The sequence below is a fragment of the Phyllostomus discolor genome, chromosome 1, assembly GCF_004126475.2.
Source record: "Phyllostomus discolor isolate MPI-MPIP mPhyDis1 chromosome 1, mPhyDis1.pri.v3, whole genome shotgun sequence".
Classification (NCBI taxonomy): Eukaryota; Metazoa; Chordata; class Mammalia; order Chiroptera; family Phyllostomidae; genus Phyllostomus; species Phyllostomus discolor.
Genome location: NC_040903.2, coordinates 148891174 through 148908685, shown reverse-complemented (window position 1 = coordinate 148908685; position 17512 = coordinate 148891174). Strand labels below are relative to the sequence as shown.

General features: G+C 40.3%; 1 protein-coding gene and 1 pseudogene across 1 annotated transcript in view; both read right to left on the bottom strand.

Annotated features, from left to right (window-relative positions):
- Nucleotides 1–17512, bottom strand: part of FMN1 (formin 1) — a 236738-nt gene that overhangs the window by 14681 nt on the left and 204545 nt on the right. The gene's annotated exons all lie outside the window — the stretch shown is intronic.
- LOC114492661 lies at nt 9995–11722 on the bottom strand (annotated as a pseudogene).

Here is a 17512-nt window from a genome sequence, read left to right as displayed (position 1 = left end):
TATTCTTCATATATTTCCTTATTTTAAAATTTTCTTGAAAACTATTTTTAAAATACTAAAAATTCAAAAATCCACCAACTCTCAGACTCTTTAAAAAGTGAACATGATGATGAAAAGCAAGGACCTACACCCAAGACTACCCAGCAAAGCTATCATTTAGAATATATGGAGAGAAAAGAGCTTCCCAGACAAGAAAAAAACTAAAGGAGCTCATCATCTCCAAATCAGTATTACAAGAAATATTAAAGGGACTACTCTAATAAGAAGAAAAAATAAAAAATATAAATAAGAAAATATTGTAAAGAAAAAATTCTTACTAAGGCAAACATCATAAAAGCAGTAGATCAACCAAAACTAAAGCTAGTACACAGGTTAAAAGGCAAAAGTAGGAAGATTGCATGTCAGGATCTGCATCAGTGTGTAGTTACAACAGTAAATTAAAGGGTGCACACAAACACAAAAGAAGTAAAATACAATAAGAAACAAATGTGGAAGGGGTAAATGAAAATAGTAGTGATTTTAGAATATATTCAAACTTAGGTAACCATCAACTTAAAATAGACACAGCTTGGTATTTATGAAGGACATGTAATGACAAATCAGAAATCTACAAGAAATAAAGAAAAGAAATCCAAATGCAACATGATAGAAAGCCATCAACATATAAGAGAGGAGAACAAGAAAAGAGGAACAGAGGAGAACTACAAAAACCTTCAGAAAACAATTAATAAAATGGCAATACCTATCAATACTTACTTTAAATATAAACAAATTAAATGTTCCAATAAAAAGATGAATTGGTAAAGAAGAGTTGGTACATTTATGTACAATGGAATAAAAAGTATTACTTGGCCAAATCTCATCATTTGAGACAACATGGGTGGATGTAGAGGGTATTATGCTAAATGAAATAAGTCAGAGAAACACAAATGCTATGTAATTTCACGTATATGTGGAATCTGAAACACAAAATAAATGAACAAAGCAAGCAGAAACAAACTCACAGATACAGAGAATACACTGCTGGTGGCCAGATTGGAGCAGAGCTGTGGGGCTGGGGGAAGAAGGCAAAGGGACTAAAAGGTACAAAACGGCAGTTACGAAAACATCACTGGGTGTAAAGTGCAGGTTAGGGAACACGGTCCACAATATTGCAATAACAGGCGGGTGCAAGACTTATCAGGGGGATCACTTCCTAAGTTATATAAGTGACTAATCACTATGCTGTACACCTGAAACTAATATAATATTGGATGTCAAGTGTCATAGAAACATCTTTTGAAAAACATGCTTTTTCTCCAGGGCCTCGAATAAAAATCTCTGTTCAACATTAATCACATACTTGCTTAATGTTGAAGAAGTGGCTGAATGCCTTAGCTCTTTACTTAGCTAATTTTACATAATTTACTTAAAACATACGCCTAGTAATCTAATCTCCCACTCCACATGCACGGGTTAGAATGAATTCAACATGTTGACTTGTGCATCAGAAGAGAAATAAAAATGAGACAAAGATGAGCAATGATTTACAAAACCCAAGGAGAGCTACATCTGCAAAGCTGCCCTGAGAACAGGCATTTCCTAACACTGACAAGGTCTGAGTGTATGCGCCGCAGTGCCCACTAAAGTCTTCCATTTGCAGCAATAACCGTGACCATGCCCTACAAGAGAAAAGAATGCACCGAAAGGACCAAACCCAGGTCAGACTACACTGAAGACTCTGTCTGTGAAGGGATCCGCAAACCAAGATGACGGTGCTGTAAGTGAGGCCACAGCTTATAGCACCTACTCTTCTTGGCTTCTCTCCAGCAAGATTTGTTTTCAAAGAGAACACCTATTAGTGACCCTTTAACCCCCATTCCAAAAGTGGTTTGGAATTACTATTTTGCTTTGGACCCCCTAACTTTTAGGGATCTTTTTCTGGTTACATTTTGCTTTAGTAGTTCCTTTTCACCTGTGAATTTGGTCTCTTTTTTCAGAGTTGGTCTTCTCCCATCCTCCTGCTCAGCATTGCCTCTCCCAGTCCTCATAGCAGCCCTGTGACACTCTTCACGTTCCCTGGACATCGGGGGTGATGCAGTGGTTGGCAATGTAGAGGCAGGGGCTTGGAGCCAACCAAAGGACCCACCCCCACTGCGGACCTTTCCCTACTGGTTAGTGGCTGTTGCGCAGACTACAGGCCATCACACACACCCCAGACTCCCCAGGACAGTTACGACCTCAGGGTCCCCATTCTGCTCTTCTCCTAATGTTCTCATTCATTTGTTGGTTTTATTTTATTTCTTACTAATTTAGAGAGAGAGAGAGGAAAGGGGGGGAGAGAGAGAAGGAAAAATTTCTTTGTTGTTCTAGTTACTTATGCATTCATTGGTTGTTTCTTGTATGTGTCCTGCCTGGGGATCGAACCTGCAACCTTGGCATAACCAGATGACTCTCTAACCAGCTAACCTAGCCAGCCAGGGCCTCATTCAATTATTGTGTCTCCCTTTCACAAGGCACTCTTGAAAACTGTACAGGATTGGGCTAAGGCAAAGCTTGCTGGTTAAGTAGCTTTAGCATCTGCCTGACTTGATTCTAATTCTAACTCTGCCCATTATTAGAAGACTTGGAGGGAATCAACTTTTGTAAATTTTAGTTTCCTTTTGTATGAAATGGAGGTAGAATTGTGAAGATTATATGAATTAATATATGTAAAACATCTAGTATATCTAGTATACCTGTTATAAAGGATAACCATTATGGAATTTTCTATCACAGAAGTGGAGAAACTGCTTAAGAATACATGACAACAGTTGCTGACTACAAACTAAACAGGTGGCACTATTAGCTAAGTATTATCTTGCAGTAATATTATTGAGATGTATCCTGAAAGCAAACCAAGTCTGTTTATTGCTATTCCCTGAGACTTAACAAACCAAAGAATTCACCTCAGTTTTTCTGATTCTAAGATTCCCACCTAGAAGCTAAACTTTGGTGCAGATATGAGGAAAATTTCTCAAACAAATAAGAGAAATTATTTAAATTTCAAAACAAAGTTTGCATCTATTTCCTTATATTTTTTATAAGTTTCAGTGAGGTAATTATTATAAATAAAATGTAAACTTCAAAAATTATTGAACTTTGGAGTAAATATATTTTTTCATATTAACCTTGTTTTTCTAATAACCAAAATAACATTTGTTTCTTTACAAAATTTATGTTTATACCCTTAAAAATCATATTTTTAATTCATACCATATATCTAAAACTATAAAGAAATGAGACTCGTTGGTCATTTAAATATTTTTCTCTTAATGTAGTTAAGACATAATTGGACCAGGTAATGAAAATTATCACGTACAGAATTCTCAGCTAGATGATCAAGTACACGAGGGTAGAGATGGTAGCTACCATTTTTACTGCCACATCCCTAGTTCTTGATACAGTAGCTGGCATGCATATACACACATATGCCATAAATGAATGCAGACCTACAGAAAAAAACTGAAAATAATCCTTTACTTTCCTAAAATACTGCTCATTTGAATTTCTTAAAAATGCTGAGCCCACGAGGCTGCACCGGCCTGCAGCCTACACAGTTGCATGGGGCCCCAGGTTTCATGCTCTGCTGTCACTCTCATGAAAGGTTTTCAACAAGAAGCTCCACAAAAGTGTGCACGTGGCCCTGCCTCAGCCTTTCTAGGACATTTTCAGTCATTTTTGTTAATAAAATGGAACATTTTCTAACTTCTTTCCAGGGCACACACATTACATGAAGGCAGGTATATTTGACTGGATGGAGTGGATGCCTCCCTCCAAGGTCCCTTTATCTTACTGAACTGGGACCATTTCTAGGCACCTGCCTTGTACCCTAGACAACAGCTCCTCAAAAGCAGGGGATATGACCTCAATGTCTTGCTTCCTTCAGCATCCTGTATAGTACCTGGCATATAGCAGGTGATCACTGAATACTGAATAAATGAATGAATAAATGGTTCTAAGTGATTAACCTCTAAACTGTAAACATTCAGGCATTGAGAATGGCTATAGGAAAACATGTAAGTCTATTAAAATCTATTATAATATAACATTTCTTAACATCACCTGAATAATGTCACCAATGCTCAAGATTGATCCCTCAAAATTCAAACCAGCCAATTCTCACTGGATTCTCTGTATGTCCTTCACATTAGGACACATGGTGTCCTTCACACCATGTTTTGAGGGTGAGGCTGTTTTTCAGCTTCTTTTGGATCATATCTATGATAAAAAGCAAATGCTCAAACATCTTGACAATCTAGCCACGTGATGACCACTGGAATGGCAGAACACATAGTAGGTAGGTCTTAGAAACTGCTTTGACCTGACAAGAAATTGATGGTCGGTTGGTCTGTCTGTCTCTTGAAAACGGTCTTCAACAACTGTGGGCAAAGTGTCACAGGCCTGCTGAAGAAACTACAGCAGCTGCTGTTGTTGGCTGTGCCCAGTTTGCTCAGAATCAGTGTTCTGGTAATTACGTGGGCAAAGACTGCAAACTGGAGGTCTGCTGTGTGGTTGACCTCAGAGGGTTTAAATAAATTTAAATTCAGTGGCTAACATTTGTAGATGCAGAGATGTCATGTAAGAATTCCAAGTTCTGACCTCTCTCAGAAAACTGGAAGGCACAGCAACATGGAGGGGCATTGCTATGCAGTGACGTGGAGGTTCTTGGCACTTCCTGCCACTCCCTATGGTACCTGCAGCCCTGAGGCTGTCAGGCGATGCCATCAGTCAGCTTGCTGGCACCGCTGGTTTTCCTATACCCTGCACACTTTGCCCATTTTCACTACCTGCCTGGACTCTCTAAGCTTTGAGATGTTGGCTGGAAGGCTACTGTGATGCTCCAGCAGTGCAAAGGTGAGAGCCCAGATCACTGAAATAGTCTTCTAAATGACCTGCTTCCCCACAACCCACCCTCCTGCTGATGGACACGGTCTCAATCAGTAATGCTTAACTCTAAAAATGTCACTTCTCTTCTTGAAAACTTTCAAGAGTTCCATCAACTGTGGCCAGCATTAACAAAGGTTTTCTGTAAAGGGTCAGATAGTAAATATTATAGGCTCTGCAGGTTATATGGTCTCTGCCACTACTCAGCTCTGCTGTTGTGGTGTAAAAGGAACCATAAATATACACCGATGAACAGCAATACAATGCTGTGTTCTAATAAACTTTATTTACAGAAATTTGTAGTGAGATAGATTGGGCATAGGCTGTAGTTCACTGACCTTTGAATTATAATATATGATTTAAATTCCTTATGCTGACAATCAAAGCTCACCCATTTTCTAAACTTAGTTTACTTGTCTATTTTACCATCACAGACCCAGATCTGGCTTTATATTATCCTTAGACAAATCACTTAAACCCTTTGAGCCTCAATTTCTTCATCTTCTAAAAGGGGGAATACTACCACACCTGAACGACACTATCCCTGTGAAAATTAAAAAAAGATTCCTTACCAAGCGTCCTGTCCTTCACCTACTTGTGCTCCCTGTCCCATGCACACTGCTCACTCTTCTTTGGGCAAGGCTTTTCTCACCTCTGCATCTTGTTCTTACTGTTCCCTCAACACCTTTTTTATTCCTTTCCATGTGCTCAAATTCTTCTCATTCTTCTATTCCCAGCTTAAGTGCTAAGGTCATGAAAGCTTCCTTCATCTCTCTTAGCCAGAAGTAATTGCTCTTTTTTCAAGTGAAAGGGCACTTTGTGCCTCTCTTAGGGCACTTAGCACTTTTCACCGAACACTGTACAGGTGTCTTGTCTCCTTTAGCCACTGCAGCCACTTGAGGACAGTGATCACACCCTGTGCATATCTGGTCTCCTCCCTGCTCCTGGAGCTAGCATGGTGCCACGCACAAAGCAGTGGTCAGCAAATATCTAAGTAACCCACGAATGACTTGCATTGATGTTTTGTTTTTTTCTTCCCACTTTAAACAAGTATAAACGTTTAGGAAATACCTAGAGTGGTAGAACAATTATCTGTTGCATTTGCATTGCATTTATCCTTAGGGGAAAAATAGTAAAAACATGAAAAATTCTAGTTCCGGTTACTGATTAGCTGATTGAGTCCCAAAGAAGGAAAAAGAAAGTGTGCTCGAGGCTGCCCAAATGTGCTAGATATTTATACATGCTAACTTACACGTTCCAGAATGCCTAAAAGTATCCACATTATTTCGCCCATGAGGAGACTAAGACTCAGAGGTTATACAGCTCATCTCACATCTGAAATGTGCCCCTTTCACTTAGGAGGTAAGAACTTCTCTGCATTCAATCAGAGAACTCATGGATTAGACAATTTCTAGCTACATACATATGCTCAGTCTCCCCCTTGCTTTACTGTATGAACTTATTTTGGTGCTGGCCTACAATATTGATTCTACTTTTGTTTCTGACCTGAATATTTGCTCTAGAAGGCATAGTTGTTTATGACTACTCATAGGCAGATATTAAACTTGATTTCAAAGGTTATATGGCACCTTCTTCAAAAGTGGATATGTAGGAAAAAACATATAAATGAGTTAGAAAGAAAATAACTGTTCTCAATTCATAAATGCCTCAGCAAAACTGACTTCTAGAAACCCTCCCTTTTCAGTTTCTTTGTAATGCATATGATCCCCAAGGAGTTACTGAGGGCCCCAGTAAAATTCAGTTGCTGCCAAAGTCTACTGAGGAAAGACATAGTATGAGACGAGACATGTCTCCTGATGTTCCTGCTTAGCCCTTACTCTGTGGAAGTGATTTGTAATCTTGGCTTCATAGGATAAGCATCTTGGAGAGGGAGTTTTGCTTCCACTTAGAATGTGGAAGCTTCAAGAGACATTGTTCCCATCCTAACAATGAAAAGAGCTGGATAATGTATGAAATCGTACTTTTTCTTTAACAAGAGAGACGGGATCACATGGCAGCTAAGAGAGCTGCACCCTGAAGAGTGACAGGCCTTTCCACTTAGAGGCTTAGGCACCCCAGGACTAAACTTCATCTGGGAGGACGTCACACTGGACATGCTGTGGGATTTCTATGGGCTAGATTTATATGCCTGCAGCTAAATCAGACCAATTCAGACCACAGCCATATAAGACTGAAGAAGTACAGTGTCTTTATTCTGACATTCAGTATTTCATTGATTCATGGTGCAAAGGGCAGAATATACTGAAATCAGCATAAAGCTTATGTAAGAAAAGTGCCGTCATTTTGACCATAGGAAATCAACCAGACCAACCAATCAAGAGAGAAGTGAGATATTGAGCAGGTGAGGTACATAGAGTGTTTAGGCTGTTGTACACTCCTCGTCACTATTGGAAAAATCAGTATTTTAGAGCAATGTTTTCAAACTGTCTTACAAAGAGCCTTAACATTCAACAAAGAGGATTCAGAAAGAGAGGAGAAGAGTTAGGGGACCCTCTAGGCCCTGGACATTTGCAAGTCCTGCTTCAACCAGAGAAGCTTTATTTTACCTGTCTTATAGATTGGGGCTTCACACATGTTTTCATTTGGACAAAACAAACAAAAACCTCTGTGTTTTTAAAAATAGAAAGTTGGAAAATCCTTATGCATGAAATTCAGCAGAACCTATTGAAACTTCTAGGGGGAAAGAAAAAAAGAAACAACCTTCATCTCCAGGAGAATGAAAGCCAGGAGGTCTTTTTCCTAAAGAATTATCCAGAGGTATCTTGGAAATGGACAACTAATTAAGAAGACCAGGCTTTCTGAAAGGACCATTCTTCTAACAGCCAGAGCCACCAGCTTCCAGCTTTTGGGCTCTAGTGAAATATCAAATGTTTAAAAATCAGAAACATGGCCCATTCTACCATACTTCTCTGCTTGTTACTTTCTGGATGTGTTCTGCTTCTGAGAGACCAACAGTCTCTGTCAAATGCTCACAGACAGCACCTGTGGGGACAGTCAGATGAGCTGACACATGGAAAGAATAAGTGCCCACCAGGGCATCCACTTACCTCCCATTCATAAACACAGAAGTTGCCTCACATTTCATGAAGATTCACTTTCTTTATGGTCTTGCTTGGAATTTTGCATGATCTTCCTGATTTTGGCCCCACTCTACTTTCCAATTTCTATTTACTTCCTTTGCTTATAACAACCCTGGAATAAAGCTCAAATGGATTCATCTCATTATACCCTAAGATTCTTCCCAACTTAATTCTGTGACTGCAATTAACTTCTCTTTTTGTTTTTTTTGGTCATCTGCTCTTTCCCATACTGAATAGCTTTCTGAATTGTAACAAGACTGCAATAGGCTTGCAAATAGGCTGTAACAAGTCAGCCTATTAATGTCTGAATAACTCTAAAGTATGAGGGTACATCATATTTTTAAATACAAATGTCACATAGGCAATTAATTGGTGGCTGGACTTAACTCATCTCAAATTATGGCTCAGGGTGTGGGTCTATACTCTAAACAATAGAGTTTAGTGTTTACAATGAGTAAATGTTGTGGAAAAGACAAAACTATGAAGACAATGAAAAGATTAATGGCTGAGGAGCACCAATGAATAGACAGAACACAGAGATTTTTAGGGCAGTGAAAATACTCTGGATTGCTATCCAGAGTAATGATGGATACAAGTCATTATACATATGTCCGATGACCAAGAATGAACCATAAGGTAAACTATGGACTATGGGTGATTATGATGCATCAATACAGGTTCATCCTCGTTTTTCTTTTCTTTCTTTTTTTTAAGGTACCATTCTGATGAGTAACATTGACAATGGGGAAGGCTATGCATGTATGGGGACAGAACACATATGAACATATATGTACCTCCCTCTCAAGTTGTTTATACGCCTAAAACTGCTCTAAAAAAAGTGTTGAAAAAAAGGGCAAAAGGCCCTCACAAACTACTATTCTGTTTTAGACACCTATTGGTGATCTTTATTAGAAATTCTCTTAAAAGATAATGTCAATTCATTTTAGCAAGTAGAAAAATCTACAGTCTGGTAATATTACCAAGGCATAGTTGTTAATAAATCACTCACTTTTGTAATGCAGACAATAGGACCAAGGAAGTGAGTTTAGAAGTTTTTGCCTATAATGCTACTAGCTTCAAAGAGAAAACTCAGACCCTGAGTCCTGTGTGATCCCAAAACACCAATCACTGCATGCCCTGGGCCATGGACACATCGTCACTGAAGACACTGAAAGTCAATGGCTTTGGAAACAGTGGTGGATAAAGGCAAAGGAAAGGGAGGCATTGCAGGGAATACAGTTCATGAAATGCGTGGTGATAAAAACATGAAATCCAACCAGCTGTAATGTGAATCTCTTTAAAGAAGACTTAGTGTCACCTATTGCTGGAGAGAGGAGGTCAAGTAGTCTCAAGCAGGAAAAGGCAGGCCCTGTGTGCATAGCATGTGCAGCCATGGGCCTCCCGGTCAGTGCGCCACAGAGAGGCCTACAAGGTTCCCTAAACAGCACTGTGATGAGGGGCGAAGGTCCAAATCATTATTACCACTGGACAAATCCTAAAATCCCAAGACCTGTTAACCAAAATCTAACAAGCACAGGAAATCTTCATTCTGGTGACTACTTGGAAATACATGGAGAAACATGATCAACAAAGAACGTGCCTCTGTCAAGGACCCAGTAAATTCTGGCTCTTGCCCCTTTGTTTCGGTGGGATGGAACAGGCACTGGCACCTACTGGAGATCACACCTGTAAAGTAAATAACTTGCCAGTCTGACTACCCAATGTGGGTTGGCTTTACCAGTAAATCACGATTAGAAAGAACTTCTTGTAACAGCAAATGATGGTATTTTTATGGTCTCCTTTTAGAAGGAATACTCAGAGAAGAGGTACAAGAGGCTGCAAAGATGAAATGCCAACTGGCTATTTACTCCTTTGCCACGAACTCCTTGCAGCCTTGAAGTAGGTAGCATCAGGCCAAAGAACACGAATGTCATACAAAGAGACTTTGGAAAGATGTGGAAGTGGCTTACTCAACTAAGAAAGCTCATTACCACATGATTTATGCCACTTTAGATGGAGAAGATTGAGGGTAATATATATTTTTGCCCATGAATAGTATTTTTTATATTTCACCATTTAGTCTGAATTTTAAACAGATTCTTTGACTGGGGCTCATATCCATCACCTCATTCAACTTTAGCACTTGTCTCATTCCCCGTAGCCTTTCCAGAACTTCTACCTTCACTGTGAAGCTCTGTAAGTCTTCCCAATTCAAACTTGGGCTTCTTCAGCATTTTTACTTTTCTAACCAAAATATCATGGAGCAGGTAATATAGATTGGCAAGCCTTTTCTATGCCTTTCCAGGGCTATCTGGAATTAGCTTACTGACCACTTCGTTCAGGTAATTTGTCTGCACCTCTAGGGTCATAATTTCTATCACCTTCCCGATTTCGTAGAACTGTTGATGCTGAGCATAAGAGGTCTTCTGAATCTGATTGCTGCGTTTTTTAGTAACACCAACACAGACGAGAAGAAGCAAATGATCACCAGTAGTCCTGATGTCAACATGAGCTTCAATCATGGTCTGCCCTTTTTAGACCATGGACCGCATTTTATCATGGATAAGATCCATGCCATGGAAATTAGGCAGTTTTTACCCTGAACATCCTCAATAACTGGCTTGAATTTTCTAAATGCAACTTCGTCATTCTGCAGATCAGCTAGGCTCACTCCCAAAAGGTGGCCCCAAGACCATCATATGTGATTTTGGTTCCTTGCATTCTCATGACTAGAGCTTTTGCAATATTTCTTGTATTGAACATAGCTGGTGCTTTCATATCACACCAATCTTCCTTAGAAAATGCATCAAACACTTTCTCCTTGGCTCCCCTTTTTGCTGTATTTTGTAAGGCGCTTGTTCTTGCTGACCACCATGGTGCTGCCCACAGAGCCAAAAGAGCAGGTGAGATCTCGATCTTTGCCTCACAAGGCTTACCTGGAGCATAGACGGCATAACATCATAGGGGTAGTTTTTAATGTTGTACTTTTAGAAGGACACAGCTACGTCAGGCCATGCTTCTGGTCATGGCCTGGTAACCTGAACATTAGACGTAAGGCTCTAGTGCTCTCTGGGGTTTGAGGAGGGTCTTTTGATAATCCTCGACTCTCCATCAGGTCCTGTCCTCAGGTCACTGAGTCAGGCTGTTTCCCATAGCCAGGGGGAAAGGGGCCAAGGCTCAGCTTTGATTCTAAATTACCGAGGGCAATCATGGAGACCTGCCAGGGGCTGTGGGAATCTCCCTTATTCCTATCCTCCTGGACAAAAAAATTCCCTTACTAGGTACTTCTGAATTCTTGATATAACTATTACCCATGGATAATAGTTATAAAGTGAATGAAATAAGCCAGTCTTCACTGTCAGTAAAAAACAACCACCACAAAGACCAAACTCAATTCCTCAATGTAAAGAGAAATTTCTTCCTCACTGCAGCAGTTGATGAAAACATTATTGACTAGTTTATGTTTCCAAAGGGCAAGAAAATAAAACTCAAATAAGAGAGCCAGAGACCAGATGAAATAATGAGCAGCCCCACAGTCATTTATCTCGCACAGACCGCTGGGACTACATACTGGAATAGACACACGCTCTTCTACACTCATTCTCTCTTCAGAGTCTGACCCTTGACCCTGACAAACCCTCCACCCCCATAATCCCCCCAGGTCGGCTTCACTTGCAAGTCTTAGATTAAAAGATTTAGCTCCTTAGTGTCAGAATCTAGTCTCTAAAAGTTATTCCATGATAAATCAGCCCACCACTTCTACTTCCTAAATTTGATAATTTTCCCTACCTCATTCTTAAGGAATTTTTCTATTTACAGTGAAGGAAGTCTTCTTACAGAACAAATTTCACCAGCTATACAATCAGCTACTTCATGGTTTTAGTGGGCTATCACTTGTAGTACCCAAACACATTTTGACTGCAAATGATTAATTGCAGAACAAAAGCTGCTTCCGTTTGCAGAGCTTCTCCCCCCAGGCCACAGGGGAAGGGAAGTGGGGAGGGGGGTGGTCCGTGGACTTGCCCTGGAATGCATGATCAGTTAAAGCCAATCACTCCGCACTTGGTAGACGAAACACCCGGAGCCGCCCAGCGATTTAGGTGCAGAGTGAAAGGTAACAGCATTGCATTTCCTTGTTCAGGGAGAGGTAGGTGTCTGGGAGACAGATTGGAAACTGAAGTCAGCCCTGTGTCATAAATCTGCAAATTTAATTGCAATGCACGCCAGTCTTTGGAAGGCTTTTCTAATCCTGATAATGAAGACGTGCATGTGCTTGTAGATGCTGACTCCCCCCTCTGTGATTTTGAAACCTGTACCCACCTACCGAGTCTCACCAAAAAACTAGAACTGATCAGAGGCTGTTTGCACAGTGACTAAAACTGGTGCGGGAACAGGGGAGATTATGCGGAGCAGGCAGCCTTTCTGGCGCCCCTTAAATCATACTTCCCGGGCAGACCCCTATTCCATCTAGTATATGCCCAAGGCAGGAGCTGTCAGGAGGCCCACAGATAAGCAATTTAGAAATATTCTAGCTGAATGAAGTAGACTCACTTCGGGTTTCCATTGCTGTCTGCCAAGCTAGGGAATAGAGTGCAGACAGATGCTCTCTAAGGTTCTTGTTTGAGCTCCAAAGAGGTCTGAGGCTTGGCACAGCCATGGATCCCAAGGATCTTCACTTCCTTGTTTTTTTTTTTTCTAGTTTTTTTTTTTTAAAACACAAATTGAAAGTAATACAGTCAAGAACAGAGAAAGTGATTGTTTTATTCCAATGACTAATCTTTCATGTTCTGAACATGTCTATTCTCTTTAACAAAGCTCTTAAGATTTTAAATTCTTGGACAAAATCAACCCATATGGGATGTATTTAGGGAATTCTACCACCAAAATCCAAATAAATAAGATCTCTCATCTATCAGCAGCAGACAGAAAATTCTGTAATCAGTTTCAGCATGGCAAAAGAAAACACAGTGATTGTTTATTTGTTCAATAAATATTAATTGAGCACTTACTATGCATAAGAAAATATAAGGTGCTACAGAAAAACAAAGTACAAGACATTGCCCTTGTCCTCTAGAACTTATGATTTATTGAAGGGAGGGACTGTCCAGAATGAAAAGGATGAAACAGAAATCACTAGTGCTGAAATTGAAGAGACAGCAACAACCCAGATTTTTGGAGGAAAGACAGCTCACAGAGATTGGGAAAGACTTCGTTGAGGAGACAGTGTGTGGTCACTAGATTAGATTCTTCCAGAACAGGGTCTCATAGCTTGTACAGCTGTTAAGACATAGTAGATATTTTAAAAGTATGTGTTTAAATCAAGCTGATTAAGTGCTACAAATTTCTATCATGGGCATGCAAAATGCAAATGCGCAAGAGACTGATGTGGACAGAGCACTCAGAGAGGGAAACAGGAGACACGGCAGTGAGGCTGGCCCCAGGAATCACACTATGAGATTCTTCCAAGATGTGTGTTGTCTCTCCCAAGTCCAGGCCTTTGCCATTGATCCCCATGAATGTCCTTACCCCTTTCTTCTCTGAGTAGCTGAATTCATCAGTTCTGTCAATGCCGAGCTCATTTCCTATCTAAAGTCACAGTAAATCAGGGTAGGGAGAGACCTTCACCTAAGTCTAGCAGTTTCTAAACTGGCTGAGAATGTAGCAAGGTCCCCTGGGGAGGTGTCCTTCTTCCTCCCACCTCCAAAGCTTTTTTTACCCGATAGATACATTTAAGTAAGGGATCCATGGAGCCAAGGCAATTATTGAGGCCAAGAAACATAAAATGTTTCTTGCACTGCCTTCTCTGGGCGGAGCTTTCTAAAACTACTGAGCCCTCTACTCCAGTCCCTGGGATTGCGATTTAGATTTGCTTGCATGTCTACAAGGCTCTCCAGGTGATCTGAAAGATCTGACAGATTTGCTAGCTGCTGATCTCCAACATTCCCCCAGTGGCTTCTGAATCCCCTCTATAGACTTTCTGCCTAGGCTAGCCCTGTTTATGACTACACACCTTCCTAAGGCCCTCTCTGGCCTCCACGTTTCTTTGGGATCATTTCCTCTTCCAAACACTTATACCACCCAGGATCTTCAATGTCCCCTTGAAATCATTTTATTCTATGTTGTGAAGTCCTTTCTATATCAATAAACAATTATTCTGCCCTGTGCTGAAGAATGCACCACAGAAGACAGAACAAGGAGTGGGTTTATATTGAGCAGTTGAAAAAATACAAGTAATTGTTAAAATAATACACTGGAATTGAGTTGTTAAGGATGATAAGAAAAAATATGCTGTCAAAGACCAGAAATAAAAGGTAGTTCTACTTAGAGGCAACTCAGAAAATTTCTAGAGAAGCTGGTTTTGGAGGTAGTCCTAGAAGGATGACTATATTTGACCAAGAGGAAATATCCAGGGACAGTGTAACGTAAAGAAAGTATCCAATGAGAATTCATGGCAAGGTTGTGCAGGTGCGAGAAACAGTGAGTTGTCACGGAGGCTACAGGCAGGGCGAGGGGTATAGAAAATGAAACTGGAAAGTGAACTAAGGGCAAGTTTCTGGAGGCCCCTGCTCTAATTTGGGAGAGAATATGGAACACCTGAGAGTGCTCAGGCTTCGGTGTCAAAATAAGACCCAGGTCCTTTCCCCAATACTGTTGTTTACTAGGGAGGCTGTGACATTGGTGATTCGCTTACTCTCCCCTGTGCTTACTTATGAAATAGCAAACACACCTTTTCAGGGCTGTCCTTTCAAGGACCCAACAAGTTCATGAATATAAGCGCTGACCTTATACATATATGGCTAATTCTCTTCCCTTTGTTTCATTGATAATAGAAAATACCAGAACACATTGAAGAAATAGATGTATCTAACTTAGGCTATAGAAAGTCAACTGGATACTAAAGGATATCAAAGTGGAAATAGAAAAACTATAGGCAGAGAGAACCATTAGGGGGGTATTTCAATAATCCAGGTGAGAGAAGAGGTCCTGGATGAGGGCAAAGCCACTGTGCCAACAGGGGTAGAGAACAGCCACTAAGGAGGCAAACTGAGAAGTCAGCAACTGGTGGAAAGTGAATCTTACAGCATCAAAGATGATTCTGATTTCTAGCCTGTCTTTGCTACTAGGAAGAGAGTAGTACAATTGAAAATTAGGGAACCTAAGAAGAGTAGGACTCAGTTGATACAGAATAAATTCTAACTGGGACGTTCTGAATTGTAGGGGCAAGTTGGGTATCTTGTGGGAAGGTTTAGTGTGCTATAGGAGATTTGGGTCTAAGAATTAAAACTAAGAGGTTGGCTCTGGTAGGAAGACTTGAGAGGCCTTGGCAAAGAGGTGATCAGTGAAGCTGTGAAAACAGTTGGGTCTAGCTAGAGAGAGAGTGTTGGGCAGAAAAGAAGAACACTGAGATCTGAACCCTGGGGAATAGGAGGGAAGGAGGAGCTAATAAAGGAGGTGAAAAAGTGGTCACCTTCACAGAAACATACCAGAAGGCTCTCAGAGTAATGAGGCATTTCAAGATGGAAGAAACTGTCATCAGTGTCAAAAGCTAGTCATGGTTAAGTAGTTAGAGCCATTTGATTTCACAATTAAGAAAGGTGGCAAAGTCTGTCTCAACATCCTTTTCTCCTGCTGCCTTTAGTACTGGAACCCTTGAGTCTTTAGCGGGCACAGGGCTTCCAGATAAGCCACATTTCCTGGTCTCCTTTGTATATAGCCACAAGACTAAGTTTGCTCAATGAAATGTGTGCACTTTCTAGGCCACATGCTTAAAAGGAAAGGGTGTGCCCCCCCCCCCCCCCCCCCCCCCCACTGCTTCCTACTGGCAGGAACTCAGCAGCCCTGGTGCTGGGGATATGATGTGAGCCATCTTCAACCTTGTGAATAAGGACCACACCTTAATGACAGATGCCACAGGACTGGAGGTACCTGAGACCTGACATTCAAACAGCTTGTAAGCAAATTATGCAAAAGTAAAATAAGTACTTCTTGTTTAAGCAACAGTTATTTTAGTCTTTGTTATGGCAACTGCGGCTTTATCCTTAATGCTATAGGATAGAGTGAGCATGTGCATAGGATTAAGAAGTGAAGAAATTAACATAAACTCTTCTTTTAAGAAGCTAGAAGAGCCCTGGCCATGCTCATGTGGAAGACAACTGATCTGTTTCTCCTTCACATCAGTATCTGTCTGTCTGTCTCTCCCCCTCTTCCTCTAAAAACCAATAAATATATCCTTGGATGAGGATTAAAAAGGAAGAAGAAGCTAAAAGGGAATAATAGTTTCCAAAGGAAAGAAACTCAAAAGAGGTGTTTATTTTTCTTTTTAAGTCAATGACTTTATAATTCTTACCATTTAAAGTCCACTATCTCCTTTCCTGATTCACAGCACAGCTGTAATGTTTCAGAAGTAGTTTAAAATTTGTTGCTTAGGAAATAAGCAGGTTTTATTTTTCATGATTATGATAATTGTGTTTATAAGTTAGCCCTTTGGGACATTTACTGTTTCTGGATTTGTACAGAACAGCCTTCAAATGTGACTTAGGAAAATTCAAAGTTGTGCCAGTCACCTAGAGGGTGATTTGTATTAGTAAAGGGATCCCTTAAAATATGAAGCTTCTTAGCAGTTAAATGTACACAAACCATTTAGTCACATAACAGAGGGCAAAGAAAAACAAAGTTGACTTGTTAGAAGTTACTGTGATGATCATGTATGGATATCAGCAGGAAAGCAGATTTCAAAAAGTAAAAATTTTAGTTCATGGCACTGCTTCCAGGAATAACTTTCTCATATAATAGCGGAATTCCTACACCGTGTACACTGCAATCAATGGCCCCTTTGTGGGTTGACTGATGGTCTCTCCAAGTCCCCAACTCCTGCTCCTAAAGTGACCTGAGCAAGAGGGAGCTTTGAGAACAGCTTTGGGACAACCCCACACCAGCTCTGAACTATCTGCTGTCAAGGGTATGGCAGTTGCATAATTAACCATAATAGCTGCAAATAATATACTGAAAACAAAACCCTGTTGGTGTTTAGCTGAACAACAACAACAAAAAATGGTGTAAATTATAGCTATGTGTATAATAAAATTTCTTATTTGCATTCACATAAAATTTACCACACTCCTTATTGACTCATTACTTACCCATTATGGGTTTTTTTAAATGGTACTTTTAAAGTTTGCTTTGGCATGGGGTGAATTATTTGCTAAGACTTTATTCCTGGAGTCATGACTCCTCTGGGACTTCTTTACCTTTTGGCAATTCATAGCTCATTTTGTGGGTGGTAGTGGTTTGTGGCCTGTATGTATGCCTGTGTGGTCATATGTGGGAAATCATCTTAGGATATCCTAAATGGTGGAATATTTCATAAGGAAGGGTCCAATACCCCAGGGCAATTAAACAGGGGGGGAGCAAAAAATGAGGTAAAGAACAGTAATAGCAACAAAAATTAGGTTACTCCCTTGCAATTATGCATGTGGTTGAATAATCTGCTGGTTTAATAGGCAGAA